Source organism: Hippoglossus hippoglossus, chromosome 12, assembly GCF_009819705.1.
Source record: "Hippoglossus hippoglossus isolate fHipHip1 chromosome 12, fHipHip1.pri, whole genome shotgun sequence".
Lineage (NCBI taxonomy): Eukaryota > Metazoa > Chordata > Actinopteri > Pleuronectiformes > Pleuronectidae > Hippoglossus > Hippoglossus hippoglossus.
In genome coordinates this window covers 15,863,003-15,890,809 of record NC_047162.1, presented here as the reverse complement: position 1 = coordinate 15,890,809, position 27,807 = coordinate 15,863,003, and the positions used below count along the sequence as shown (strand labels likewise).

Below are 27,807 nucleotides of genomic sequence, written 5' to 3'. Positions count from 1 at the left end.
GTGGGAGGGATATACGCTGGCAATTAGTGCACTTGTTAAAGTTCTTAACGTTGTATTTAAAGCAGTTCTGCAAACTAATTTGTGCTTATATAATTTTAAATGGCACGAAAACAATGTTGTTAATGCTTAAATGCATTATACTGTCTGTGTTACAGCAATGAGCAGCACAAAGGGGAAAAAAACAAAGAAAGTTGAACTGATTCTGTTAACTTTGGTTAAATTCTGTTAAAATGATCATCCAAGGAAAAAGTAAAGAAAATAATAAATCTAAATTATAGTAATAATGTCATTTATTTAATTGGCTGAGGTATAAAAAGACTAAATTGTACAACGTATGTGGTCGATTTTGTGTGAATATCTTCAAAATGAAAAAGGGGAAACATTCAAAATGGAAATTATGTTATTCAGAGCAGTCCTGTGACTACACCATTATATTATTTAGCATGTTCCCAGTAAACCTGCATCCATGAATCCTCCCTCCTGCTGGGAGCCATCAGACCAAGGGACGGGCCTGAGGCATCTGGGAACCATGGAGGAGAAGAAAGGGTTGGATGGATGGATGGCAGGAGGAGGAGGAGGAGGAGGAGATAGAAACAGAGGTGAGGAGGATAGATGGAAAGAGACAAGATGGAAAGAGTGGCTGAAGAGGAGATTGAATCACAAAAACAAGGAAGGAAAAGGACAGTTTAAAAGAAAAGTTCTTCACCTTCACCTTCACCTTCACTCACTACATTCACACCTTCCACAATCCTCAAACCTGATATAAGTCATGTGAGAATTAACAGTATAGTTATGTTATTCTGTACAGGAAGCGTATAGGCATAAGGTAGGAAGCACAAAAATGTACTTTGGCATTTCCACACATAATTTCTGTTTATTTCTGTTATTATTGTTCATTTACTCAACAAAACCAGATATTTCGAGAGACTGTCTTCACATGAATAAAAAAAATCCTATTTCATTTCATCTTCTGACTTTCCCCTGTCAAGACATATTATATATATATATATATATATATATATATATTACAAATTACATGAATTCTTGAAATTGATGATGACACCTATTCCTTATAAGATAAAACTGCAGGTGATACAGTGTCGTGAGACAAAGGAACAAACGTGTCAACAGGAATCTTTTTTTTTTTTTATGTAATATGATTAATGAGGTGTTGAGGCAGTAATTTAAAGGGGTCACAACTTTGTTTTTCCCCCTCTGGGAATATGAGTTTATTTTGATTATTAAACTGAATTTCATTTGTACAGATCTCAGCACAGACACCTATAGTATTACCTATTAATTAATAAGCATACGGGAAACCTGGATGAAAATCAGATTAATCCACGCTGTTTTCTTTGAGAGAATCCACATATTTTAAAAGGTAAAAGTCAGTAATAGCCTCTGTAATATACTCCCCAGGACGAGTCCATTAGGGGCTGCTTAGGTGAACTGATATGGCTGTAATAGTAGTGATTAGTACAAACCCAGCGAGCCATAGAGGATGACAAATGGCACCTGAGACAGAGCATGATTACAAGCGTTTATATGAGCGGAGACAGTATCAGCACAGAGTGTGATGGATGACGCCCGGAGCACAGTCAGAGCCGGCTCATAATTAGACCTTGATGGCATTAGTTGCATTTCCTGGTGGGTATGTCACAATAAATGTGCCAGACTAGTTAAACAGGGACACCTTGACATTTTGAATTTGCTGTATTTTTTTAACTCTGCAGGCGACTGACGGTGGAATAAAGCTCGGATGTACAGCAAAGGCTTGTTGGTCTTATTAGTGAGGTGTATTTAAGCAAATGGGACAATACAAGGCTTGGATGCACAGCGCACTGACGGCCTGCGATGTTACACTACGTGCACCACTGCGCAGATAATCGTCACCTAAGCCCTCGATGTGTCTGTGTAAGCGGAGGTAATTATCAAGGCGGGTTCCACTGTGTGAAGGTGAGGCAACAGAGTGGAAGGCACCTGCAGCGGCTCAGGTGATGGGCTTCCCGGTGTGGATTTCACCCGTCTGGCCGAGTAGCTGAGGAGCAAGTGAAAGTCAGGAATGAATTGGAGTAGTTGCGTTAAGTTTTAGTAGCAGCAGCACATGCACCAGTGGGAGAAGTGGTAATAACAACTATGAATTAACAGTAGTTGTGGCGATATGTGTAAATATAAAAACTTTCAATATACAGAATAAACAAAGCAGAAAAGCTGTTAAATTATTATTAAATTATTAGTTATAAATAATAAAGTTTATGGTTAAACTGTAAAATATCAAGCCTCAATTGCATTTCTTTGTCATAAGGGTTTGATTACGACATATTCAGAATACTGCCAGTTTCTATATTGGTATATAGGTCAATATATTGTATCAGACTTTTTAAATCACTAATATCGGTATCAGCATTGGCTCCTGAAAACCAATATCAGTCCAGCTTGTAATAAAATGTAGTAGTGGCAGCAGAAATTGAAGCAGTAGTAGGGTTCAAAGAAATGAATTGTAGTGGTGGAATAGTGGTAATAATAACTATGGATAGTTGTGGCAGAAGTAACAATGATAGAAGAACTATGTGTAGTATTGTGTGTGTGTGTGATACAGGGTAAGATAGTGTTCTAGTCTAACTCTCGCTCTTCAAATGATATCCAGTTTATTTCTATCAATCAAATGTACTCTCATATATGAACACACTCACACATATTACATATCAGGAAAACAAAGTGCCACATGCCCATCTAACTTTGTGACCCCTACGACACACACACACACACTTACACACACAAACACACACACAGAGGAAGCAGCCTCCCTACCCTCACGAGTCTGGCTGCTCAATTAGTCAGTCATAACGCTGAGCCCCGGTCAGGCTGAGATCATGTTGCCGCTCTCGTCGTAACACAGTCAGATCAGACAGGTCAAATACCTGTTCAGGTAACACACCACTGATATTTCACCTCAGGTACCAGACAAAGGTAACGCTCACCTCAATTTGAACGCCGTCTGCAGGGTGTCCACCACATGCCTGCAACACAAATGGCACAAAAAGCAGATTTACCACATATTTAGTTGCTTTCTGTTGCAAAAAGAGTTCACCTTCTTTATAATCATTAATCACGTCATCTCCTTTTATCATCCATTTCATTTATACATCGTTTTTTTTAATCATTTCCATCATGGCTTGTTTTAAATCCCTGCCGGCAGATGTGCAGCGTACAACTACAAACACATAACTGCTGCTCGGCATCAATCTGATCATCTAATAAGGAACATCTGCCGAGGTCCCGACCGTCCAGTCAAAGAGGCTTTTGCCTCACGAGCCTTGTTTTGACTCGGTGAAGCCAAACAAAGTGAAGCCATTCAATCACAGAATGATTTAAATTTTACACACGCACGTCTAAGTGCAAAAGACGGAGACACACATTACAACGAGAGGATGTTATTTCATTATTAATGTGATCGCAGAGTTTGATCTGTTGCATTATCGCTGGAGTTCAGAGTTGAAATCGGAGTTTAAACTTGTGGGGTTGAGTGGAGGCCTGAGTAATTGTTTTCTTGGTAAAGAGGCTTTATGTTTCAAATCATATTATAAATAGTGCAACAAGCTTCACTAATTATTTTTTTACTTCAAATGCTCATTCAGCTCAGTCAGAATCATAAAGGTGGCACGCAAGACATAGACAAGTTTATTAATGACGTTGTTGGATTTATTTCTTTTGCAACATTCACTAGTTTTAAAACAGGACATTTTTTATCTTCTATTTATTTTTTAAACAGGTTTTATTTTGCAGGACAAAAGAGAATTAGAGCGACATGTTAAGCCAAGTGTCGGTCTTGTAATTTCCATGTTAAATATATAGCAATTATATATTAAATACACCTGAAAGCACACGGGACATATTTAAAGTTACTAAAGTAAATTTAATGAGAGTCAGTTTCAAAAGACAAATTTGTGAACCAGTCATCTCATGTGTACACGGAAAGTGGGAGGTAAAGACATGGAAGTAAATCAATTGTGTCAGAGTTTACATGTGCAGCGGTACAGACGAGTTTAACACACACACACACACACACACACACACACACACACACACACACACACACACACACACACACACACACACACACACACACACACACACACACACACGAGCACGCACGCGCACACACAGTAATTAATTCGGTGGCTTCTGATTGCCAGAGTTGCTTACTGGTTGGAGAACCCAGATCAGAGGTGTCACCTGCAAGATTAACTCTGCAAGATTCACAAACAGAAACACACACAACACACACACACACTCATGAAAACACACAGAGCCGAGAAAAGTAGGAAGAAAAACTTAGAGAGTAGAATAAACAAACAGATGGAAAGATAGAAGCAGAAACAAAGATAAGGAAAGTCGAAAGAACAAAAGGAAAGAAAAAGGAGAAATAAAAAATAAAGAAAGCACTGCCCACTCAGTTCCTCCCTCTCTCAGACACACACACACAGAAACGCTGTGTGAGTGACAGGGCCTTATTGTGGGTGTAAATTGAGGCTGTGAGGTGTGTGTGTTGTTCATTAAAGCAGAGTGAATCTCTATTGGTTTTCATTAAGGGGCCTGACCACACCGACTGGATGGTTAATCTAGACAGCGACGTTCCTCTGCTCGCCCCCATCCCCATTTCTCCTCTCTCACACACACACACACACACACACACACACATTAAATCTCCCCTTTCCACACACATGCACAGACACAACCAGATTCTTATTTATTAAGCAGAGGTGACAGGTACTGAATAAGTTGTTTTCTGGTACAGTTTGTGTGAGTGTGTGTGTGTAGCAAAGTTCATGAAAGTGCATGTGAGGCCCTGTATGTGTTTCTGTTTTACAACATTGCCGTGTGTGAACATTTGAACGCTCACATTCATTTGTGTGTCAATATCCAGTCGCGTGGTCCTCACAGATGTGTCCACGTGTGCGTCTTTGTGTGTCTGTGAGTGCGTATGCGTATAGGAGGACAATTGGTGTGGTTATGAGTTAAGTCTAATTTCCAGGAGGCCTGTCCCGGCTAAGCGGAGCTGACACGGCGCTGCTCCAACCAGTTATCTGTCACTGGGAATTAGACACTAACACACACCCTGAGAGATGGACTAGGGCGTGCGAGCGCGAGCACACACACACACACACACACACAACAGTTTTTCTCTTTCTGCCTTACATACAGTATGTGCATGTGCATAGATGTGCATCAAATGGCCGAATGCAGGTGGATCAGCTTATTCCTACGGTTGCAGTTCCAACCTGCCCCTGTTTTATTTATCTTCCTCCGTTCATAGTTACACTGTCCTCTCAATAAAAGGTTAATAAGGCGTCACAACAATATGTTAAATAAATCAACTCTTTAACATTAACTTGCTTCTTTGAGTCAACTTTTCTTTGACCTGTATTATTATTTTCTCTCAGATAATCTTTTAAACGTTGAATTCTCACTGTTAAATTCTTGCAGTAACGGCTCAGCATTAAGATTTGATGCCCAAAAAAAGCAAATTGTTGGCCTTTGTTAACGTGATGGATGCAAACGATTTATGTCCACTAATTTTGGACGATGATTTGCCAACAGACAGCTTCAAACCCTGGTCTGTGAGGGGGGGGAATGTGCGTGAACTGTGAAGTGTTTACAAGTGTCGAGTAACCCAGTTGGGTACCAGGAAATACAGCTTGTCTTCTTATCTTTCCATCCCATTATTCCCTCTCTTTCTTTCTTTCACTCTCTCTCTCGTTCACACAGGGGACCTTTTAAAAAGTATGTAAGAAAGATGGTTTATGGATCCCATCTGCGCTGCCAGATACTTCCGTCAGCGCAGATGGGATTGTGTTAATACAGCGTCTGATCTCGCTGTCTCATTATTCCGGTTCAGATACTCGGGCCCCTTCAAGTGGTCTTGCTGCACTTTTAGCCAAGCCTCAATCCAATCATCTCAGGGCTATTGTGTGCGCTGAGGGGCCATACTGCCGTTCTCTCCGAGGCTTTGAACATGAGCAGCGCCCTCCATGTAAACCAGATACTGATAGAAAATATAAAATTACATCTACAGAAGTCTCGTGTTTTTTTCCGCTTTGTACCCCTCTGTCATGTGAGAATGGGAAAGTGAAGAGTTTTCAAAATGGTATTAAAGGATATTGGATGTTTGCTGCTGAGTGATTGACATTAAAGAAACAACAAATAAACGTGGAACCATTTTTCTCACTGATGCTTGTTCTGCATCCTGGGTTTATGAAAGTAATCAATTACTGTGTATTGTGAGGAGAGGTAAGCCTTTTCAACTGAGGGTAAATTTCTTACTGAAATTAAATTTAGTTATTTCTAATGTTTTTAAATTTAGATTTACTGTGAACAAGAGGGTCTCCTTCAATTTTCAAATTTGAAATCGTACATTCAAATGGATTTTCAGTATCTTAATTTATATATTTTTTGACAGTTAAGTACATATCTAATTATCATTTACTTGACACATTCATATCCTGGATTCCATATTTTCTCAACAGCACATAATATTTAAAATCTGAGATATTTTATACAATACTACAATACAAGTGATTTGAGGAGTTCTATATTATATTCATATTTTATGTGACTCTGAATCTAATGGCATTAATTAGGCCTCACTACCATGAATAGATATAAATAAGGTTGACAACAGTTCAACAACAAATTCAACATGGTTTTTAATTGACGTCTCATTTTTTAAACTACAAGGAGTCATCTTTATCTGAACTACTGCATCTTAGATTCACGTCTGATTTGTGCAAAAGCCTTTGAGCCAGAACCTGAACCCTGAAATAAAACACGAACTACACATTGAAAGTGTAAAAATGATTCATTATGATGCACTCGCAAAGTTGAGATACTTGAGAGTGACGATAAAACAAAGCACAGGCAATACAGAACGCCTCTATATGAGAGCACCGCTTGCTTTTTCATTTAAAAAATACCGCTTTTGTTTTCTGAATCAAAATAATACATTAGAGAGAGAGAGAGATCGTACTGGGCTGTGGCTACTTGGAAAGAGGGATTTAGGTGTGTGTGTGTGTGTGTGTGTGTGTGTGTGTGTGTGTGTGTGTGTGTGTGTGTGTGTGTGTGTGTGTGTGTGTGTGTGTGTGTGTATTCCCAGGGCCTGGACAGACTATCAAGCATCTATCCATCCTTTGGATCAATCAATATTTATAAACCCCCCAGGACCTGTGGTATGAAGCATATAAACAAGCAATGGAGTAGAGCAGCACCGACCACAAAGCAAACACACACACACACACACACAATATTTTATATATATATATATAAGCAGCAGCATATTACAGTGCACATGCAATCAAGCACTAATAGAAATATAGAGACAGAGAGAGAGGACAGAAAGTAAAGCTTCACATGTGGAATATTTGCCAGAAATGTAACGATCAAACGTCTTTGTAATCAGAGTCTGGAATATCTGCCCGTGTGATTTGCTTAGAGGCAGTTTGCTGTTTGTGAAATAAGGTGAACGACAATGAATATTGATTATCACTGAAATTCTGCATTTTATTACCGGCTCAATGATGTGATGGCGGCTGTCAAAGATAAAATAAACCGTCTTGAAGAGCTGTTTACACGTGATTATATTCGTTTGTATTAAATCACAGTTTGATCTATTTACAATTCTTGTTCGCTTAGTAACAGTTTAACAGGTGAATAAATTATCGGTGAATGGGTTGAAATGGTGGAGTCGGATCAATTAAAAATAAAAAAAACAGTTTATACTATAAATGATCATGTGATTTGTCTTTACCGGTGTCAGTTGCAGCATCCTCCTTTATCCATTTCTATCTTTGTGTTTTGTTTGCCACGGAGAAAAGTTTCTTGCGACGCCTGAATGTGGAGTTTGTTTCGAGCACTCAACCTCGACTCAAATTCTCTGTTCTTCTGACATTACGGTGAAAGAAGTTGTGTTTCGTGCTGTCGTAGGAACTGATTTCTTTCTGGACCTCGTCCGACTTTTCACATCCAAACAACGGGGGCCAGGAAAGAAATGGGCATTTTAAAAATACAATCAGTATCACGACCTAAACATCAGAGTAAACAGAAAAGCAGTTCACAGTGATGCATCTGAGCGTCGGACCTGAGAGAACAAAGATGTGATTTTCCTCCAGAGAGATCCAACTCTCCACTGCCATCACTACAACATCTGAGACGTCTCAGTCATCACAAGTTACCTCCAGCTCTGTCTGAGGAATTACATGCACTGACACAAACACACAGACACACACACACAAGCTCAAGAATCCCCTACTCATCCACACATGGTACGTTCACACACAGACTCACAGACAATTCCCCTTTTAATGTGTGTGTTGTGCCATCAGAGCAGGTGGAAACACGGTGTGTAATTAACATGTCATAATCAATGTGGGGGAGTTTGACACCTTGTAATCACTGTGTGGAGATTAGCACCCGTAGCCCCAGGACACACACACACACACACACACACACACACACACACACACACACACACACACACACACACACACACACACACACACACACACACACACACACATGCACACACACACACACACACACACACACACACACATTTAGAGAACATTTCCAACATGCACAAACAGCCAAACACACACACACACACAGAGGCACCAGTGTGACGTACACAAACATGCATGTGCACCTGACTGCTGATCTACCCAGGCTTACATACACACCAGAAAACACACTTATACACACACACACAGACACACACACACAGGGCCTGTTTAATATCATTTACATAATGAGAGAGCAGCCACAGTAATAGCTTTTCCTTTCTCTTATTATCATAATTTCACCCTGGGCGCCAAATGACAGAAAGAGAGAGGCAGAGAAAGAGCGGAGGAGAGAGAGAGGAAATACAGCAGCGGTGTCTCGTCCTTGTTCCCCTGAAACAACTCTTCCTCAAAGTCAAGGCCAACTAACCCTCCATCTTCCTCAGTTTCCCTCCGTCCCCTCGGTCTTCCTCGGTTTCTGTCTGTCTTCCTCTGTTTCTGCCTGTCTTCTGTCTCGTTTGGCTTCTTTTTATTAAAGCTTAAGATTATAAAGAACCTAATATCTTGTTTATATGGGTATTTACAGTAGGGATGAATGATTATGGTTAAAATCAATACCAAAAAATGTTAATAAATTTTAACAGATCACGATACAGAAAATGAAATGCAAGTTATTATGTTCAAACCCTTGAACTATGTCCCACACTTATGGATTATATCAGATACATCTCTTTACATATATATAAAAATATCCTCCAACTCATTTTGATATTAATACATTAATACATTCTCTACAGTAAAGTGTAAAAGTGAAGTCCTTCCTGCCCATTCGACTTTAGCCTTTTCCTGTCTCGAGATATATGTAACCGCACACCGCAAAACCACACATACCGCAATCTAAAAACGCAGGTGGATTTTTTTTAAATCAATGTGCGAATGTCCATGAACTCCTTTTAAAGCCCCGGGAGGATAGTGGGGGTCATATTCTACTGAAATCTAAAGAGTAAAAGACACATCAGACTCCTGTGTCTGTGTGTGTCTGCAGAATGTCATTGATTTCTCGCAAAAATAAGAGAATAAGAAAAAAAAATGTCGTTCGTAAATGAGGGATCAAATGTTGGACAGTGGAAAGAAAGAAAAGCAGGGGAAGAGATGAGGGAGGTTGAGGGTGTATTGCTTTCTCTGTATGTCTCCTCCTTAATGTCCTCAAACTTGTCACTCCTCCTTTTTGGCATTTTTCCTTAAGTTCTCCTCTTCCTCCTATGTCCTGCCACTCCTTTCCTCTTCCCTCCCTTTCCTAGATTATCTCCTTCCATCCGATCCATCCTCTCTTTGCCTTTATCATCTTCTGGATTTGTTTTTCCTCACTTTTCTCCTTTTCTTATTAACCCTTAACTTCTGATGGCCAGACTATGGATGGAGCTCTTGACTTGAGAAAGTAAAAAAATTATATTTCAAGGTTTTTATAGGTCAAATTAGGATTTTTATGGTTGTTTGGACAGCAGCCAGGCTTTCAGTGGTAGCCATGTAGTGGCAACTGTGATACCTCTTGAAAACGTTAGAGGTAAAGTTGTCCATTTGTCTGAACACACACATATAAGTAAAATCTTCAAAATATCCAATACAACGCTATTACACTGTCTCATGTTCATATTTAGAAAGTCATGGAACCTGGTCAAGAATCATTTCACAGTGACTACACACACAACATGTTTATTAACGTTTTACCAAAACCAGAATCTTTAAATTTGACCTTCACCAATTGGTGTTTATTCTCTTCATCCCTGCAGCCACCCCCCGGTGACTCCACCGTCTCTCTTTCAAACAAAGTTGGCTTTCAACACAGTCCAACCAGTGATTACATTTCCTACAAAATGTATTTTTGTTGCAGTTTAGTTGTATATGAAACATAATGTATAGAATACAAGGTTGCCTGCTATAGCCACTTTTTTTTAATCGCCCCTCCAAGTAATCTGCACATCTTTTCTCATCCTATCCATCCCTTCTTATTCTTTACTCTTTTCGCTCTCTCCTTCCTAAGTCACGTCTCCTCGGACTCCTTCCTCTCATCCTCTCCCTCCTCCTCCTCCTCCTCCTCCTTCCCTCCCTCTCTTCCTCTGTATCGACAGAGGAGGTATGCATTTTGCTAAAACATTGGCTGATGAATCATTGATGTTGCTGTTGGGGTTTCAGTGGCGCGGGGGCAGCCGGATGTAAATAAGTGAGGACTAGGTATGAGGTATAGCTAACTGATATTCAGCCCTCCCTCTGAAACATTGATGAGATATACTTGTGTGTGTGTGTCTGTGTGTGTGTCTGTGCGTGTGTGTGTGCGCACACTGGTGCAACTCTGAAGGCTATTTAAGAAGGCCAGATATGACAGTTGTTTACAACTCTGGCCAGACACAGAAGAACTAAGGGAGGAAGGGGTGGGGGGGCTGATGAGGGAAGGGGATGAAGGAGGGATGAACGTTATCAAATCAGGGATGGGAGAAGGGAAGAAGAGGGAAGGGAAGCAAGGGAACAAGGAAGGAAGAGGAGAAACAAGGGATATGGTTGAAGATAATGTTACTCGTCTGGGGGAAATATGTTCGACTACAATGACATGAAGCAGACAGACATGTCAGGATAAAACACACACACCCATGTGCAGGCTAACACAATCCACCTGCCCACACATACTGCAACATGCAACCAAGTAAGAATCATAATGCAACACATGTATACAAGCAGCAGGGAATAAACCAATAATAGTGAGATGAAGATATCAGAGTTATAGTAACCACAACCACTTATCATTAAGTGATATAACAACCATGTCCTCTGCTTCTGACAGATGTGGATTATCTGAGACTTGATCTGCTGTTGTAGTACTTTCCTTTAGAGAAGACTTAAGGTAGAGTGGACCCAATATACTAATTGTAAAGTCGGTGGTTCGAACCCCATCTGCTCCAGTCTGTATGTGGAAGTGCTCTTGGGCAAGATACTGAACCCCAAAACCCAGCTGCACCATTGGTGAATGAGTGTGAAACAGAAGTACTGTGAATAGGTTGGGAGCAATGCATTGATGTTTATGCGAATGGGTGAATGTGACTTGTGGTGAAAACTGCTTTGAGTGTTTGTTAAGACAATAAAATATGATTATATAAATTCAAAAACAGACACACACACACACACACACACACACAAAAACACACACTCACCCAATCACTGCTCCACACATTCACTTAAAGCACTTTTCAGGCCTCTTAGTGCCTCCCTCCCTCCCTGCATTGAGAACCATTAATACAGTCATTTAGTCCTCTAATACATCAGTGTGGTCAGTGGCGTTACATTATGCATCAGCTGGGGTCAGGGCACACTGAACTGTGCTGGCCGTGACTCTAACCACACATTGTAAAGACATTATCTGTTTCCCACAGAAAACAACACTGACACAACGGTGAGTGATTTAAAAAGACATATGCATAGATCTGCCAGTATATGTACACACACATCTGCCAGTATATTAACACACACACACACACACACACACACACACACACACACACACACACACAGGTTAATGGCTAAATGTAAATATGTAGAACTGTGCATTAAACACTATGTGTGCACACAATATAAATATATATATATACACATATACAAGTGTTTCTAAATATAAAACTGCAAAGAGAGATTGAGGCATATCCCAGCATGCACGGAGAGAGAAGGAGGGAAACACGCTGAGTCTGTCACAAACACAGATGCACAAACATCCTCTCTGCAGCAGCAGGGTTAAAAGACAGGACCAGAGAAAGTGCTCACCAGTAAACCACCACATTGCCTCTTATAGATGAAATGTAAAAGATGAAATAATACACAATCAAATTACAAACTAGAGAACAGTAGAGTGCATACCTCTGCCAAGGCCCAACAGTCGGCTTATGAAACTACATTTAAAGTCACTAGATGTGGATTTTATTTGCACTGAATGGCAAACACTCACAAATACCAGTCCCCTAAAGATGCCTGATTTTTTTCCCATCAAGATTCATGAATTATTCTCCTTAGAAATCAAGAGAAATGTTGAAAACGCTGATAAAGAAAGTGAAAAAAAGTTTAGCTTTTCTTCAAACCAGAATTTCCGTGCAAACCTTAATTCAATATCAGTCAAATGCATCACATTACATTCATGAAATAGAAAATCAGTATGAGCATGTTCATTTTTGATTCTGTTCAGATGAAATTACTGCTAGCACTAGTCTCTTACCAGCAAACGCACACACACCCACCCAAACACAAAACAACTCTTAACCACACAATAAAACCCCATTATCTTTTAACCACAGAATACAACAGCACCTTAAGTTTAAAAAACCAAACTCTCTGAAGCCCATTAGCCATTCACCGCAGAGCAGAGCACTTTAGTCTGGTGTTTTACAGTTAACCACTGTTTCTGCAGCACATTACCTTCTCACCGCAGTGTGTGTGTGTCTGTGTGTGTGTCTGTCTTGTACAGTATGTGGTTGAGTCTCATATTTGCCATGTGTACGTGCATTTGAACATCTTGCGTGAGTTATTGAGTATCTAAGTGTAATTGTGTGTTATTGTTTCCTGGCTGTGTGTGTGTTTGTGTGTGTGCGTATGTAATGTGACACTTTAATGAAGGCAGAAAAAGACGAGAGTGAAAGAGGCAGCAGCACGAGAGGAGAGGGATGACAGAGGAGAACAGTATTGAGCGATGTAAGAGGAAGAAAAAAAACGTCTAAAGATTATAAAGACACACGTGGACATCAATACTGTCCAACCGCAAAGTCATGTCGGACAAACGAGACACAATCCAGACTCTGTTATAGTGAGTGACGGAGGGATGAAAAAAATAAAATATGAATGAAATATATATATAGACAGTAAGGAAGCAACGAGCAAGGAGAGGCAGAGAAGGAGAGAAAGAAAGAAAGACTGGAAGGAAAAAAGAAAGAAAGAGCAAAGAAGGGAGAGAGAGAAAAAGAGAGAATGAAAGAAAGTAAGAAAGTAAGAAAGAAAGAGAGACAGAAAGAAATAGAGAAAGAAAGACAGGAAGAAAAAAGACAGAGTAAAGAAAGGAGAGAGATAAAAAAAGGAAAGAAAAAGAACTAAAGATAGAGAGAGTGAGAAAGAAAGAAGGAAAGAAAGAAAATTCGAACCATATACGTGTGTCCCTTATTTATTTTGCACTTTGCATGATTCCTTACTTTCACATGATTTCTTCATTAAAGCCACAAAAAGATATCGAACTTAATTACAACAGCCTCTGAAAAACGACAAGAGGAAGACACAAAAGAAGAAAAGGGTGAAATTCAAAGGCAAATGAAAAAGGGAGAGGGAGGGAGACAAAGAGAGAGAGAGAGAGAGAGTTAAGAGTGGAATTCTAAGAGAAACTGTGACGAGGCGGCAGCAGTACATCTTGATCAACAGATGACTGATCATATCAGCGCTGGCCATCTTTCACCAGCCGCCGTTTGACGACACAACGTGACCCCCTGCACACACACACAAACATACACAGGCACGCTCCCCACACGCGCACACATCCATTTCCCCCGACGTACCCCGAGGCAGGAGCATCAATAACGTATGGCCTGACCAGGGGCCTCCATTCACACACACACACAGACACACACACACACACGCACACACATACACAAGCATGTGCACAAATACACTCCCATATGTGACACTTTCACATATTCATGCATTCATTCGAACACACACGCTGAGGCTCTCACACACACAAAAGGTGGTCAAGCTGGAGGAGAATAACTGTGACACGCACACACACACACACACACACACACACACACAGACAGACAATAACCCCACAATATGGCGGTGTGCCCTCAGGCCTGGGGTCTCACCCCCTGTCCCTGGACCTTGTGTCTTCCTGCTGTCCCACTGTAGCGCCTCTGTGTTCCCCCGACAGTCCCAATGAGGAAAGACGAGGGGGAATTTATAGGAAATAATAGATAAATAAAACAGATTTCTCTGATGGAAAAAGGTAAAATGGAGAGAAGACGAGAGGGAAACAATAAAAACATATGGAGCGAGTAACACAAAGAGGAAGAGAAACAAATATGGGAACGAGAAAGGAGGAGAAAAAACGAGGGCCAAAGCCAAAGAGTATGAAAGCTATAACTTTTGAAAAAACATTTGGAAATGTGGAGAAAAGGAATGTCACATTCTGCCAAATACATTCTTTCATGTCTATAAACAAAGCAAAATAACTAATAAACGCATTTTAACTTTAGAGTAAACAGGCTATAAGGTTATTGACCCTTCATCACTTGTCTTAAGACTAGGTGTCATATCATTATATGAAATAGAAACAGAAATGTGTGTGTGACGTGTTATCAGGGCATGTTTCATTATGTGACATCTCTTGTCAGAGCTGTAACCTTATCTTCATTTATTTAAGAAAATATCTGAATGAGAGGATTTAGGTCTAAGGACCAACAGTAACAGTGAATTTCATACATCTCCCAGAATGCCTTTCAGCAGTCCTGAGATAATAGGTGCGTTCGTCTGACTGCAGCCGGCCCTCTCCCGCTAAGTTTTAAGGTCACGAGATCTGGGGACGTTTTGCAGCTCTGGATGAAGTCGGACAAAAATACTAACCAGCATGCATTGCGTTAGGACCAGCATGCATCACGTTGGACGGCGCCGCATCAAGTCCAACGCACCTAATGGCTGTAAACTTGTGACATTAAGCCGTGACAGTTAAACACTTTCCAGTCACAAAGGCCATAATTACAGATGCCTCATGTTTGAGATGCAACAGTTGCACAAACAAAATAAAGCTCAACTTTTGCATCGTCAATTAATTTTAATTTCTCATAGTTAATGTATCAAATTGAATGAAACAGCAGGAAATGAGATCAGCAGGATCAAGGCCCTTTGTCCTCGTCTCTGACAATACTCAGATCTAATAGGAGTGTACTTTAACACCTGAGTCCACCACACTTCCATATCATTATTATGTTTCACTATTCATTCTCTCTTTTATCTTTTAGTTGTATTACGGTCATTCCGTCTCTTCCTTTGACATCATTAAACAAACACACCTGGTGTCCGGTTACTTGAGGCAACACACGAGGGTTGTGTGGCCTCTTCAAAACACGACAACAGCACCAGATCAATTCTTCACAGCGCACATCCAATCATCTTACGTCTCCCCTCTTCTTACCTCTGTGTAGGGCTCATTGTTCAGGGCTTCTCCGTCTCCACTTCGCTGATGGTGTGTTGCAGAAAGGCTACAGCATAGGTCGTGAATCCCACCATGTTAGCAGCTGGGACATGGAACTAAACTAAATAGTCAAAGTACATGTTTTTCAAAGATGTTTTTTATCCTTTTAGGTAGTTCTTGTTATTATTAATTAGTTATATAATGTTAAATGGGGTGAAACATCATGATTGACAGCTGTGACTTACTGACGATCAGTCAAGCGCATGTATAGACGGGACCTCCACGATCCGTATTGGTGAAAATTAATCTGTTTGCAGACCAACCGGCCTCGTGCATCACAGACATGTTGACCCGTCCACTCAGAGAAGAGTGGGTGAAACACCGGAGCTGCAGAATCCCGACACCTCAACTGAATGCAGTGGTTTGAATGTTCACAATAACACCTCTGATTTCCTTTCTCAATGTGACATAACTAAATATCTCAAATGAAATTGCAATGGTGGACGACATGTTTTTCAGAGAGTACCTCGGTCAAAAGGTCTAAGGTATCAATATAGGAAACAGAAATATAGACTATGAAAATGATGCCTCTAAACACAATGTGCATGTAAATATTTGTACTTGGCGTTTACCAAATTCATCAGTGATACAGAAACAAATTAAAGTGATCTGTAGCAGGAGGAGGAGGAGCCACCTCAGGGAGGCACGGCCCACCCATGACTATTTAATAATGGAAACAAATTTGCTGCACATAAAAGCAGTCTCTGCTTCTTAATTGGACTCTTTAGTTATTCCTGTTAATGTTAAATACTGAGAGGGTTTAAAGACTCATTAACACACACACATACACACACCTTAAGGTTATGTGGCTGGGTGAACTATGCACACATACACAAAGACGATGTTGTAGGTGAGCCGCCACACACACACACACACACACACACAGACACACACACACACAGGATAATTATTACCTTCATATGCAAACGCCTGCAGTGCCCGCCTGGCAGCCCGACGTTTTTTTTAAAGTGTGTACTTTTCTTATTTAATTAATTAAAACAATTGTCAATGAACTTTAAATTAGTCCAGCATAAAATAATCATTTCCACAGTGTGCGAGTGTGAGTGTGCAGTGGTTGTGTGAATGTGTGTATGTGTTAATAATTAGCAGGCAGTAAAGCGGCTATGTTAATTGCATTTAAGATCCTGCCTGGGGAGAGAGGGAGCAAGAGAGAGAGAGAGAGAGAGAGAGAGAGAGAGAGAGAGAGAGAGAGAGAGAGAGAGGGGGGAGGTAAAGAGTGAGGATGAAAGAGAGAGAAGAAGGGAGAGAGAAGAAAAGAGAGCGTTAGAGAGAGAGAGAGAGAGACAGAGAGCGTCTATCTCTCATCTCTTTTTCCTGAAATAGAGAATTCCCATGTATTCTGAGATGTAAAATGGAGCGTGGAGCCCTCAGGAGCAGGAAAACACACACACACACACACACACACACACGCGCACACACACGCACACACACACACACACACACACACTTGCTTTAACGCATACACTCTCTTTCTTTCGCTCACTCACACACAGCCCCTGGGAGGATGGAGCTAACCTTAATTAGCCTAACACTGTGGTGAAATTGATTGAAATGCAGAACATCAATTATTAAGCCTAACTGTTTTCATAACCCCACACACACCTCGCCATGTAGCACACGTAGAGGGAGGGGAGCGATAACACGGAGGTGGAGGTGTGTGTGATGATAAGAAAGGACAGGTGGGACAATACGTTTGTGTCCGTGTGCGCTACACTACTGCATACCTAAGAAGATAAGACGGCTGTGGCTTATGAGCGGATTGTGCACGAACCAGAGGGCGGATGGTTCGATTCCCAGCTCTTTCAAGTCCCCATGTTGAAACCCTAAATTGCACCTGATGGCTGTACAGGCATGACGTGATAGAACAGCACCGTGTGAACGAAATATCTTAACAAAGATCAAGGAGGACAGCGATACATCTGGAAAGTTTGTGGAACAAAGGTGCAGTCGTGATGCTCGTTTACAGGGATCATGACAAAAGTCCAGGTGATGTTAGTCGGTGGCTGAGACGCATCAGCAGCTTCACCGACTCCCGCAATGTTGATTTGACTTATGAGTTTAATAATAAAAAAAATCTGTGTATTATTAAATCAATACAAGAGGGAGTGCTACCGTGCCATTTGGCTAATCTACGACCTTGAGCTAATGACTGCAGCCCAACAGTGCCAATACCGCACGGTGTAAAGTGACCGTTGAGTGTATTATTGCTATTGAGCTTTTTTCACAGCAGACATTTTGACATTTAATCGCGAGGAAAAAACAAAAAGGTGTAATTAATAACATTAAAGACGGCTGAGTTCCATTGAGGTGGCTCTGGTGTTGTGCTTGCTAGCTCCGTGGCACGAAGTGGAAGAGGAGCCATGATTAATTTCAGTTATACCTGTGCTGTTGTGAGCATGCAAAATGTCTGACAGGAAAAAGGCAAATCACGCCACGGTAAAAATGAAATGTAAATAACATTTTGATTTTGCAAAACAAAGCCTTTCCATGCAACGACGCCTCCCAGTCATGTAACCGGACAAATTTTAAATGGCCCAATCTCCCTGTATAACGACCCCTGCTGACCTTTTGACCCCAACCCGATTGCAGGTCACGAGCAGGTGGCGGTGACGTCACTTTAACCACAAACACACTTCCTACTGGTTCGTCTTAACGGCTCTGGTCAGGTTGAATCGTTTTCGGTGAAAAGCAGAACTCTCGGGTGACCAATAAAAATAAAAACAACAAAAAAGAACAGTTTGCACTGAATTGATTTGTGGTGAACTCGTCTCAAACTAAATGAGTTTTAAAAAAAAACACAGTCAGAACAATTTGGTCATTAGCGACAGAGCTCGGAGGATGACTAAGTTAATCAGAAGCTGGACTGTTTTCCGATTCATCCATTTGGAACTGGAGTGGATTAGCTGTGGTTTACTTAATGGCTTTAACAGTAACACCTCCAGGCCTAAAACCGTTGAGTGTAGCCCTTTAACATTTTATGATGAGTCTCATTTGCATGGTTTGCAAGCAGGGGACCAACGGGCCTGTTCTCAGTGTGATGGCTTCGGTTTGACTCCCAACCCAAAAGCAAATCAAGTCGTCAGCACTGTAAACTCTATTAAACTAGTTTCACATTGGAATATTTGCTATTTTTTTTAAAAACCTGACAGTTTCAAAATAAAACTGACCAGAGCCAACTTGTGTCCTAATGAAATTGCATTAAATGTTACCTATAACTCAATAGCACCACTGTTGACACTACGCGTCTGTGAGACAAAAGTCATTAGCAACAGCAATAACCAACTAGATAAAACACCACAACTAGAATGTGTGAAGAATCTTAAGGGTCCCAAAGTTCTCCGGCTTCAGCCACAGACTTTAGAAATGCTGCAGCAATTAGTCGTGAAAAAACTGAAATATGTTTGCACTTCGAGTTCGATGTTTATTTGTTTTTTTTCGGTTTTTGGTCTGATAGGTTTATCTGAAATTAACCCATTTTCATTCTATTCTTTGACATAAAATACACCAGTAAATACTCATGACCTAATTTTTTGATTGGGGTTTTTACTCCTGGTGAGTTAATGTAGGCTTTGAAAACCATAAAGGTGTTGTTCATTTGTTTTAGTGTTAATCATGAAAAAGACGCATTTGGAATAAACAGCGAAATCCTGAGTACAAGTCCACACAGTCCTGATAAGAACTCTAATCAGCTGCAATAAGTGAAATCATGTGTGTGGGTGTTTCAGAGCCTTTAACTAAGAGAGTTATGTGATGCTTTTCTCTGCAGCGCCACATCAAATAAAGCTAAGATGGATGTCTCGTTCACACCATCTTTCTTTGCACAACTCCAACAGCAGCACGGCCCATCTCCCTGACTCAATGACTCCCTGACCTCCAGTCTATCTTTACCCCAGTGCTGCAACAGCCACGACCCACTGACAGAGTGGAAAACTCATTCAGGCCTAATTACATGGCCCAGGCTTCGGCCCTCTCCCTTACTTTCTTTCACAGAAGAGGCACTTTCTTTCTTTCACCCCTTCTCTTTTCTCCTGCGCTCTCTCACTGTCCTTTTCTCTTTGCTCTCTCGTTTCTTCTCTCCTCGTGCTCCAGTTACCGGATCAAGGTAGCCGTGCACCACCGGCCAGCCAGAACACACACTCACGCACACACACACACACAGGACATCCAACACTCTGCCGTGGCCAAGAGGCCACAGGTACACAGGTACAAAAGCTTTGAGATGGTTCATTGTTGTTTCCTCAGGGTCAGCCATAGGTTAGAGACCAGTCTTAATTAGTTGACATAACTTATACATGATTACCCCTCTTCAGGTCCTATGGCCCCCAAACAAACACACACACAAAGTGCTTTCTTAAGACTTAAGCCAAGTAGTACACACACATCTCCCACCCCCTCGGCTCAACTCACTTAACCCTGTCCTGGAAAGAATCAGGAAAGACGCGTAGCAACGAGGCTTTGAATCCAGGGGTCATCTAGGTGAAATGTAAGGAACCCTGGGAGGAACCTTACCCCAGGACGTCAGACGGCACCAAAACAACGTCAGAAACAAAAGTCATATTAATGATGGATGACAGTCGGGGTCAGTGCCCTGGTCGTGTGTCAGGACCTACGTTGCACAACAGGGATTGAAAATGGGACATCAGACAGTGGGAATTAATGTTTTTAAAATGACTCCGCTGTCTGTGACAGGTTTGATTTTCACCTTAAAGAAAGGACAATAATGATGGATGGAGGGATGGACGGCAACGGATAACAGACACTAACAACAACTAATAAGGCAAAGAATTTAAACAACATAATTACACTTTATAATCTACTCTAATTGCGATATGGTATTGACAGAAATATTCTCCTCCTCAGGAGCAGATGCCTACCAGTAAAGAGATTTGATCCTGCCATCACTCTCTTGCACCAGACAACCTCATATTTATATAAAATCCATAACGCGCTGTAGCCTAACAGGCTCATGTAAGCTCAGTGTTGCAATATGTATGCTGTTGACTATAATTTACCAACCTGAATTACTCCCATAGTTATTGGAAAGCATTTTGCATTTGCAGCCACTGCACGAGACGGAATGGTTACAGCAAGTCCGATCGATATCCCGCCCATAAAGCAGACGCCACGGTCACAGGAATTAACATGCTTGTGTCTATAAACCATTCAGAGACATAAACCTAAACTGAAATCCGTTCTGCAACCACAAGAGCATAAAAATGACTGCCACCATTACCAGTCTATGTTACACTTCCAGAAAGTTTAGATACACTCAGGATATGGTATTAATTTGTTTGGGAAATGCTTACTGCTCTGTACTGTAATAGGGCTCTGGGGAGTGGATGATTTCCAAGGCCAAACCATAAGGAAGCAGGGCAAGCCTCAACAACAACAACTTAATGATGCTCTGGTAATGGAGCACGAGTGAAACACTTAGAAAGAGTACTCACTCCGGCAGGGAAAAAACACACTTTGTACACAAATGGCAATGTGCACATCAACAAAGATGCAAATGTGAAGAGCGGAGCCAGTGTAAAGATGTGTACAATAGTAAATAAATACCCAAAAAATTGAAATGCAAGAGGAAATCAGGACAGACAATTAATGGACTGCAGATTAAAATGAGCAATTTCCCCAAATTTAGTGCATTTGCGTTATGACATCAATTAATATGCTCGTTCCCAATAAATAGAACAAACAAACAAAACACAAACAGAGTCTCTTCACTCTCACAGATTGTTCACACTAAGTGCACCAAGCCTTTTAACTGCAAACAGTTTTTTAATGTGTCTTAATGTCCGAGATGTTTAACTGTGCGGCCGTCACTTTGCTAAGAAGCCTGCTGCTCTGTGCACAGACAGGAGGGGTTCGCTGACAGTAAACAAATCTAAATAATTCACGAGGCCAAATAAGTTGTATTTATTTGTTATTCATCAATCCTTCTGTCGGGCTTATGATCCAATGTGGGTGCACGTGTACACATTAGTCTGTACGATTATAGAAATCAAAAATTGGGACGTAATTGACTGATAATTGCTTTTCAATTTAAAAAACACGATACTGATATTTATCTTTGTTGAATCTGGGTTCCTTAAAGCAATCCATCTGGTTCAAGGTGTGACCAACAAAACCATATAAACACAATTTGTTATCCTGGTTCAAATGTCTATCAGGGAGTGGATGGAAGATTTTGACTCAAAATGTAGAAATACAACTCAACAAAAATATGCCACGATGAACAAAAAGATGTACACAATAAATTCAATGTATTAAAAAGGCACCATAAATGTCAGAGTACACTAAAACACGGAGAAACAAGCTGCATCCCTTAAAAGTTATTGAGCAATTTTAAGATTCAAAAGTGTTTTCAGCACATCTGTAAAATTATGATATAGGAAAAAAAATAATACACACAAATAATACAGTTTCAAACAGATGGCAGGTTGAATAATACACATTTTTGAATTGAGGGTTAATATCACCAAACACTGCAGATTTTATACTTTACAGATACAAGGGGCTGTTCGTTCAGAGACTGATTAATGTGCCTCTACCTCCCTCTGCTGGCTGTTAACAAACCCAGCACCACAAACACAAGGCACAGTCCCACTGCTTCCATTTAATAAACTGCTTAACCTGTTGTCGCCTGGACGTATAACTTGCATTAAACTGCTTTTAGATTTAAAACAAAAGCACTAACGCTTTTACTTAAATACTTAAATCATGCACCTGTTCCTTCACTTTAATATTTACATGTAGAGCATCTCTGCACTAAACATGTATAAGGAAGCTGTTTATAACCCTTTGTGAATAAAAGGGACTTTTACGTCATGTGGTTATGGAACTGTGTACAACACTGTAATGAAGTGTGGGCAATTATGATTCGGCAAATGATTCGGTGGCCGAGAGACTCAAAGCAAATTAAGGAAACACATGCAGATAGAAACAACACGTGCAAATACAGAAACAAGCTGCAAGTACCGGCAACACCGGAAACGTTTCCAAGGGCCCCAACAAAGTGATGAACCTGTCTGTAGTTCCAGGCTTTGTGAAGTTCCATCACCACTGACCAGGAGCTTACTTCACAAAGCATCGAACTACAGACAGGTTCATCACTTTTTTTGGTTCCCCTGGAAACATTTCATCACATTGATCAAGTTGTTTTCTTAATTTACAAGTTTTTGGTGTAATTTTCTGCTGCGTTCATGACAGATCTAAGTTTTTTAACACTGCTAACACTGTTGTTTATGTCGGTTAGAGGCTTTTGTCGACTTACCTCCATTTTGCAGTCGCCTTTCTTGCTGTATCGTCCTTGAACATTTTGAGTTAACTCCACACAAACTTTATGTAAAATGCTTGAACAAATTCTTCTTCACCAACAGTAGGCAAACCGTCCTAGTTGTGTTTGGAGCTACGAGCTAGCTTAGTCCAAAGTACCCGCGGAAAGTGGAGCCATGTTGGTTCCTCTCTACACCTGCTGAATGAAGCCCCGCCCCCTTTACCTGCCGACAGGGCACGTGCAGCGCGAGGAGGGTTTTGCGGTTATCGAGATAACTTCAGGTTTAACGCTTTAGTTTTCAATCCTGTGAAGCTGGCTCACTTCTTTCAGGGTTAAATCACCATGGTAACATATGCTGAGTTTAAGATGACAGCTCACCTGAGTCTTCGATCTACAGGATCCTGACAGGGACAAAAATAGTTTTTACAATAAAGTGAGGAATAAGAAGCTGGTGAACACCTGATCTCTCATGGCCATTCCAGTAGAATCTGTGTTGTCTTTTCCCAAACTGCGAATGATTTGCGAAATACAGATTATTGCAGACGAGCAACTCAAACATGACACAATTTCCAGTTGAATTAAAACAGCTTTATTAGTGTACACTGTAATAAGTTGAATGTATATGTAGAATAGTTGGAAAGTCTATGAAGATTCAATCATCAGTGTTTGAAGAAGACAGAAATCCTAACAGCGTGTTTTCTAATGGAATAATAATCTGTCGATAGCAAGAAAAAAAAAAAAATAGCATGTATGGTCAAATAAAAGTAAAACTATACAATAAACAACACTAGTGACATGTAGAAACTTCACTTTTCTCCAAAATAAACCACCTTCTTTTTTTTAAATCAGAAAATTCATCAGAAAGCGGCTTTATTGGGGATACACAATTGTCATCACAATAAGAATAAAGAAAAATAAAACATGTGATCTGTAAATGGGAATGTGGACCCTTCGAAATGTGTAGATGTCGTCTATAAGAAACCTAATTTTCCAAAACTGAAACTTCAGGAAGTGAGGAAAGGAGGATGGAGTTGGGGGAAACAATTCTAGGTGGCACTCGTTTAAAGAAAGAAAAGTAGATTTAAAAAAGGCTTTTGCTGGACCCTGGCTAAATGTTTACAACAGTTTGTCTAGTCGTCAGAAAATACACCATGTATACTTCTAAATGGGGGAAATGCGTCCAAACAATTTTTATGCCACTGCATAGAACAACCGTGGGTTTGCAAAGACACAACACTACATTTTCCTCTTAGCATGTGGTGTTCTGACCTCGGGGGAGTTAAGTCAACTTTGTCGCCTAATAAATGACAAAACAAGAGCAGCGAAAAGACAGGACAGACGAGTGAAAAGAAAGACACACACACACAGAGAGACCAACATCACTGCATTTGGCTGATTTTGTTTGGTTACAAGTGAGCATGGAATGGTTTTTACTGATTAATAAAAAAAACTTGGGTCAAACCATTAAGAACTCGTCTTGGAGGATCGTCACTTGCTTGTGAGATTTGTTTTTTTAAGTGTCAATCTGTCACTTTGGTCAGAGGATGCCATTTCTCAAGTGTGTATCCAATGATAAAAATTGTCTGTTTTCTAAAGTTGCTGCAGGACGGACAACATGGATGACTAAACATGAGGATTTCTGGACTTCTCGTCTCTAAACTAAACCTTCATCTGGTGTTTCACAACATTTTTTTAACTGTACATTTTCTGCCGTATGTAGCGGGAGTGAGAAAATTAAGATAGAAACTGTGAATGTGTTCACATGCACCAGCATCGTTGTGTAAGAAATTAAGACCTACGTGAGGTTTGATTTTTTTCCAGTTTGTAGAAAGTCAGAGCAGATATCTGGAATGTGACAGTTTGATCCAAGATGGCGGTGCATGTATAGTCCCATTTACATGTCCTACTTAATTAACCCCCCCCCCCCACACACACACACACTATGGGTTCAGTGCAGGGCTGCACATGAGGAATACACCTACAGTAAAGAGGCCTCAACTGGGAAATAACATCATCAATACCTGTGTGCATATAAACACAATCCCTGTCAGTTAACAGTGTACAACCATACTGAGAATTGAACCGCTGCAGTGCTGGGATTGGCTGCAGCTTTGACACTGCGTACTGGAATGTCCTTAAGTAAAGTGGAGTTAATCAAATTCACCTCAAAGTCAGAGATTTTTTTTAATTAATACTAACTGCAGCGATACTGAAAATTAATACTGTCTTACCCGGCTAATGGATTAAACCCTAATACTTTCAAAAGGTCTGAATTTTCGCTATATATAAAACAGCTTCATTTTCAAATGACTATTGTTTACTGGAAATATGTGTTTGAGCAACTAACCAAAGTCGCAAATTACATCGGAAAGTTCGAACATCACCGTGACGCAGATAACATACTTAAAAACTGGAGCTAGGCTTTCAACAGCAGTTCGTATTTTTGACACAGTGGATCTGCAGTGTACAGGACATACCATAAATACATGAATTCAGTCTTTGGGACAGCACTATTACAATTTGGGGTCACGACCCTCGAGCTGAAGAATTAGTAACAGTAAGGCAAGAAATTTCTTTTTTCAACAGCTTCAACAGCCAAAAGATTCCAAAGAACTATTCTCAGCGATACATGTTAGATCCTATGCTACATACTTCACATTCACTTCTTCACCGTCAAGCTGTGATCGTTTCAAACCAGAGGGCATATTCTAAAAAATATTTGAATTCTAATAAAAAGGAAGAAAGCTTTGAAGATTTTAAATATATTTATATATAAAAAAATACATGAAAATACAAAAATGTAGCTAAACGAATGTGTAAAGAAAATGATAACTGTGTCGTATAACTAGCTTGTCAAATACTTAAAGCTTAAATACTTTGAGTTGAAAAGATTTGGACTCTAAAAATACCGACATAGGTATTAGCTGGCTTTTTGATCAGGGCAAGGGGATCTCATTAAAAATCAAATAGATGCTCCAGACAATTAGCCAATTCAGACAATATAAGGACTAAATATTTATAGCGAATATCCTAAATTTATGAAAACATTTCTTCAGATTTTCTTAATTTCAGGTGGGATTTGCAACATTCCTATCTGTACATTTCAAAGCATATCTTGCTGAACTTTACATAAAAGGCATCTTTATTATGGGTGCATGATTGGGGGCAGTGCAAGTACAGTATAGGGGCGTTTTTCTTTTAAAGTCCAACACTGCGGGACTCTTCCTATTAATAAAATGTCGATAATGAAAAGACAACCGTGCATCAGTCCAAGCAAATAATCAAGAGACTTGCACGTTTTATACATTTGTGAAACGTCGCGAGATGACAGTTTCTCTTTTTAGTCTGTTCGACAGCAGGGGGCGACACTGAAGCTTAGACTCTTGGGTTTACATCGAGTCCTGGTCCTGCACGCGGCGGACATAGGACTCCCCTTCATATACAAGATGATAGAATAGTAAAAATGGCGAGAATGTAAGCGAGAGACAGCAAGAGCATGCAGGAGGGAAACAGAGATAGTGCATCTTGTTGGGCCTGACGAACTAGAGGAACTGTGTAAATCCTTCTGGATTTATTTATTTTTTACTAACTAAACGTTCAAAGATTTAAGCGGTTTGAAGTTCCACAGAGGTGACGCGTCGCATGTTCTTACTCTGAGGATTCCTCAGCTTACTCATTCCAGTTATCTGTGCTGGTTCGCTAGTGACCAAACTTTAAAAAAAGAAAAAACTCCTCATAGAAGAAACATCTGCTCCACTGCACACTCCTCAAATCGGACCAACCCACGTTCAGCACAGAGGAATTTTGAAGTAAAACAATGTGTTCAAATATCTACTCAAGTGATGTATGAACTTTAAAAGTGTGTTTCTGTCACAGTCTGTGTGTGTGTGTGTGTGTGTGTGTGTGTGTGTGTGTGTGTGTGTGTGTGTGTGTGTGTGTGTGTGTGTGTGTGTGTGTGTGTGTGTGAACATGTAAAGACAGGGTATGTCATTAATTACATTTCGTTCTTCCAGTGGTCACCGCTCTAAGGGTTGAGGACCCTGTGGTCGTGGGGGGGGGGGGGGGGGGGGGGGGGGGGGGGGGTGGTGGTCACGACGACGCAGGGCTGATTGGGCCAGAAAAGGGGTTGGACTTTAAAAATGAGCTGGAAGTTTGGTCATCAAAACCAAGAGATGCTGAGAAATTCATGTCCAGGCCTGAGGTCGATTTCTAATGCAGAAGAAGCCCGGAGTGGCAGTACTGTCAGTCAACCCTCGTGTAAACGGAAACGTATCGATGCTGAGTCAAAGCTTGTGCTGTGGTTGGTAGGGAAGAGGCGAGGTGGACTTGTGGTTGGACAGACTGTCCTGTTTACACATTCAATCCCAGGAACAACCACGGTCGGGTCGATGACGAGGACACGAAAGCCCGGTCCTGCTGTGTGTGTGTTTTCTGGGTTGCAGCCTCGTTCAAATACCAAAAACACAAATGCAGTCTGGTCCGTTACGACCTCGCTCTTCATTTAGCATTTTTGATATTGCAGCGTGATTTCAATTATCATGATTAGGTCCGTGATTACTGGAATGTCAGCCTGATGTTGATCCAACAGAGCCAAAAGGTAATCAGGTCCAGTGTGACATCACTGTTAACATTCCCCTCCTGTCCATTAGTCGTGTCATTCTCTCATCCAGGTCCGTTGTGTAATCGTTTTTTTC

At 40.7% G+C, this 27,807-nt stretch overlaps 1 long non-coding RNA gene across 1 annotated transcript; it reads right to left on the bottom strand.

Moving 5' to 3' along the window:
• Positions 1-1,933: 1,933 nt before the first annotated feature.
• Positions 1,934-23,241, bottom strand: LOC117772008. Its single transcript, XR_004615702.1, has 3 exons — positions 23,111-23,241; positions 2,982-3,020; positions 1,934-2,038 (listed from the first exon to the last, which is right to left on the bottom strand). It is a non-coding gene; the product is annotated as an uncharacterized LOC117772008 (long non-coding RNA).
• Between the last annotated feature and the right edge of the window lie 4,566 nt (positions 23,242-27,807).